We start from the raw sequence: 4,622 nt of genomic DNA, 5'->3' as shown, positions 1-4,622 counted from the left end.
GTGTTATTTAGAAGTGGAAATGTCTGTTGGCGATTTCAAAAATGTAAATAACAACTGGTCTAGGTGCGTGTGCGCGCGCGTGTGTTGAGAGAAAAGCATTGAGTCATTGTCACAGGATGTCCCTCTCTTCCCCACGATAACACAATTATGCACGCGCGCGCACGCACACAAGTGCTGCACCTCTAGGGGGCAGAACTGATCTGGTGAAAGGCTCACGCAAACTTTCCTCTGTTCACTCCACTTTTTGCTTTTTGGATAAACGATTCACTGCACGTGCACGCACACGCGTGGAGCTGAACTGTTTAAGGAGACAATATTAGATTGGAAGGTTTTAATGACGACAAGAAGAAGAAACGAGTCTTAATTAAATTAAATAATAGTTCCTTAAAGGCCGCTGCAGACTGTCTCCATTAGAGTTTGCACATACTGAAGCATCTCCACTTCAAAATATACAAATTAAAACTAAACATTTTGTGCAAAACGTCCTCATGCTTGAGCTAGTTTATGCACATTTGCAGAGATGGAAGGATTTTATTTGCATTTATGGAAACATTAAAAGTTGCAATTACAGAATAATCACAACATACTGTATATCAGAGTGCTCTCAGCTTGGCGACATTTTTTTTTAAATTAGCCAAAACAAAAGCTTTGTAAACTTAAAAACATGGAGATGTCTGCTTATTTCAGTTATAATGCTTTCAGAAAAATGGGGGAAATGCTTTGGCAAAACTGACAAAATAAACATGAAATTATTAAAATACAACTTCTCCAGAATCAGCCTCCTGTTTTACACAAACGTTCATGAAGAGCTGCTGCTCTGCTGGTGAGGTCATCAAGAGAAAAATACAGCTGGTAAAACTATAAACGTCTTTAAACCTAAAACACAAACCCTTTTATCACTTTAAAATATGTTAATGAGGCTCTATTTAGAAGAACAGGGGTTCAACAGTTCAAAATTTACATTAATATTAACAAATGTATTAACTAGAGAAACTGCATTTCCTGCAAAAATGGAGTGTGAATGCTTATTGCTGAATGACTTGATGAAAAACAGCTGAGATTATCTAAAAACATGGTAAAATGTAGCTGAAATAGAAGGAAGGACAAGCCTGAGTTAGCAGAAGAAAGCAAAAAGAACACACATTTGCTAAATTAGGTTTAAATAAGCAGAAATTAGCACAAAATTTAGGAAAATAGCTAAAAAAAGAGGCTGAAATTAGCAAAAAAAATAGCTGAAAAGTAGCTGAAAATGCAGAAAGAAGCTTAAACTACCAGAAAGAAGTGGAAGGAGCTGGAATGAGCTAAAAAAAAAAGTGGAATTAGCTGAAGAGGCTGCTAAATTTATCACAAAAACAGCTAAAAAGTAGCTTAAACAGCAGAACATGTTAACAGAAAAAAGATGAAAAGAGCATAATAAGATGAAATTAGCAGAAAAAAATTATTAAGCTGAAAGTAGCAAAAATGATCTAGGAAAGTTTAGTTTTACCTGAAAACAGCTGAAATTAGCTAAAAAAATGCACACAAAAATATCTGAAAAGGTAGAACAAGCTTAAAGTAGCAGAAGAAAGTGTGAGAATGTTTGCTGAAAAAAGCAGAAATTAGAACAAGAATGTGGAAATTATCTGAAATAAGCTTAAATTAACAACAACAAAAAACAACAACAACTGAAAAGTAGCTAAAAAAGCAAACAGAAGCTTAAATTACCAGAAGGGAGTGGAGAGAGCACATTTTTGCTGAATTAGGCTGAAAAGTTTAAATGAGTGCAATAAAATGTGGAATTAGCTTAAAAGGCTAAAACTAGCATACAACAGCTAAATTGCAGCTGAAGTAACTTAAACTTGCAGAAATAAGCTAAAAGGATCATAACAAGCTGAAATTAGCAGCAAGAAGTTAGAAGCACAAAAATATTCTAGTTATCAGAAATAATCTGAAAGGAGCACAAAACAGCTAAAATTAGCTGAAAGTACCTGAAACAAAGTTTAAATTTGCACAAGGAAGCTGAAAGAAGCTGAAGCAGAACAAAAAGTGAAAGGAGCGATAAAAGCTTGTAAATAGATCTAAAGATTTGAAGGATGTCAAATGAGCTCTATTCATTTTCTGTGAGAAAAAAAAAAAAAAGGCGGCAGAAAAAGCTAAACATTTCACATCAAAACTCAGCAGAGTAGTCCCGAAAGAGCTAAAACGTTTTGATTTAGGATTTGTTGAAATAGCTCGAAAACTGCGGGACGAGAATCGCGCCGAAAAACCTACGGAAAAAAAAAAAAGGATGACAATAGTGTGCATGCTTGATAAACATTCCCACAATAATGGATTTACACTGATCGTAACGTCTGATGAGGGGACGGTTCCAACAACTCAGAGTTCCTTAAATCAACACGACGCTTCCTTTTTATTTTGATTAATTCTATGACCTAAACTCTGAATGTGGAGTTTTTGAAGAAATCGCCCTGCTCAGACTCACTGAAGTTATTTTTCTGACTCGGTGTGAGAGTTTCTGCCAGTTTGAACCAAACTTAGTTGGAAGAGTTTGTAAACGGAGCAGAAAGCTGCCGTCAGAGCCGATTATTTATCTTTCTTGGTTTTCTGATCTTTGTATTTTGTCGTTTTGCTCGTTTCATTTGACAAAAAAACTGCAGAACAAACTCAAAGCCCTCCATCACTCTGTTATAACAAAAGCTTACTCTCTTACTAACACTGGAAATTCCCGTCTAATTGTCCCCCCGACTCCCTTCATTTACCTCCTACTCACCCACCTCCCCTCCGCCACCACCACTCTCCCCCTCCTCTTTGATTTTCAAGACGTATTTACAAAAATCATTTTCCACACTCACCCCTCGTTCTACTTTTTGTTACATTTCTCTCGTTTTTTTTTAAAGAAAATAAATCCCTTCAGAAAAAGCCTCTCTCACTTTGGGGCTTTTTCTGGATTTCATTTTGCTTTCCCCGAGAGCTTCAATGTAAAGTGCAAAAACTGACATGAAAATTAAAAATAGTGTTTTTTTTTTTTTTTTAAAGTATAGCCAGAAAGTAAAGTAAAGGAAATAAATTATGACATATTTGAAACAAGAGTTTTAAAAGGAGATAAAAATGCAGTTATCATAAGATTACCAAATAACCCAACATGCATGTGTTGGAGGCTGGAAGGCGACCCTTTGACCTCCTGTGAGGTAACGGCTCTAACCACTTCACCACCGTGTCACCCAAGGTAATTTAAATGTGTGTAGGTTATGAAAGTTAGGAAGCTATAAACATCCGTCAACACATTTGAAAATATGTTTAAATGTTTTTTATGATAGCTTTTGATTTTAATTGTTTGTTTTTGCTTTAATTAAGAAAAAAAACACTTAAAATGCGTTCAGACTTTGACAGTTTGGCTCGACGATTCTGTAAAACCTCCCGTCAACTTCTACTTTTAAATGCAGGCTGTGCTGATTGTGTCACAAATAGTACTTAAAGAAAAAGTTCATACTGCTTTCATGGTGTCGGACACCTTCTAAAAATCATTACTCAAACAAGACATTTTATTTTAATTTATTTGTTTTAATCTGTACTGGAGAACGATCGTCAGGAAATAAAAACAACCAACAGGAAGAAGAGAGAAAAGCAGACACCGGACTCTTTCTCCCTCTCAATGGTGACAGAGGGTCTGACCACATCACTCGCTGCCTACTGCTTCCTGCCAACGGACGACCCCTACACACACACACACACGCACGCACGCACAGCTGTAGATCTGTCCCACAGCTGTCAGACATGTTGATGCTCAACAACCAAGAGTTTTCCCCTCGTGTGAAACAAGAATAAAGACACAACTGAGAAAGGCTTTTTTTTTAAAAATTCAACCGTTTGATTAAACGTTTTACTTACAATAATTTATTGGATGGGTTTTAATTCTCAATAATGGCATGAACTTGATCTTTTTTTTTTTGTTTTTTTTTAAATCAGTCTGATTAAAAGAACTGCTGTTGTGAAATTAGTTAATATACGTTCTTACATCAAAAGACTTGGTTTAATACAGGTTCTTTAAACCGATCTCCTCTTGTTGGCCTTTAGAACCAAATCATTTGTTGAGTTTTTAGTTTATTGCAACTGATTTCATGTTGTTTTAGTTTATTTTTATTATGCGGCTATCCTTTATGTTCTTTTTTTAACTTACTTGTTTGATTTTTTTACCTGGATAATTGAGCATGAACTTTGGTGTTTTGAGCCACTTTGGCATGACTGTGTAAGAGGAGTTGACGGGGGAGAGGTCGGGCCCCGGAGGCCATCTTAACACCAGCAAACTGTTTTTCCCCCCACACTATGGAGTATGCTGTTTGTGGGAATCAGTTTGTTTTGTGGCTCCTCGGACTGAAGAAGTCCTTTGGATGAAGGGCGAAACATCTCAGAAAATAAAACAAAACCATCCAGATGACCTGACTGAACATTGTTGGATTTTGTACCACTTTAGCTGTGGCTGCCTGCCTGGGAGGAGTCGACAGGGGACAGAACAGCCCCCAGAAACCATCTTATCACCAGCAAACTGGTTGGTCCACTTAAGGAGTGTACTGCTTAGTGGGGGGAACAGTTTATTTGGGACTCCTCAGACTGATGAAGCCCTCCGGATAGAGGGCAAAACGTCT

Source organism: Nematolebias whitei, chromosome 5, assembly GCF_014905685.2.
Source record: "Nematolebias whitei isolate Nwh7 chromosome 5, NemWhi1, whole genome shotgun sequence".
In the NCBI taxonomy this organism is placed as follows: Eukaryota; Metazoa; Chordata; class Actinopteri; order Cyprinodontiformes; family Rivulidae; genus Nematolebias; species Nematolebias whitei.
The sequence above is the reverse complement of the archived record's forward strand: the minus strand, read 5'-3'. Positions refer to the sequence as shown.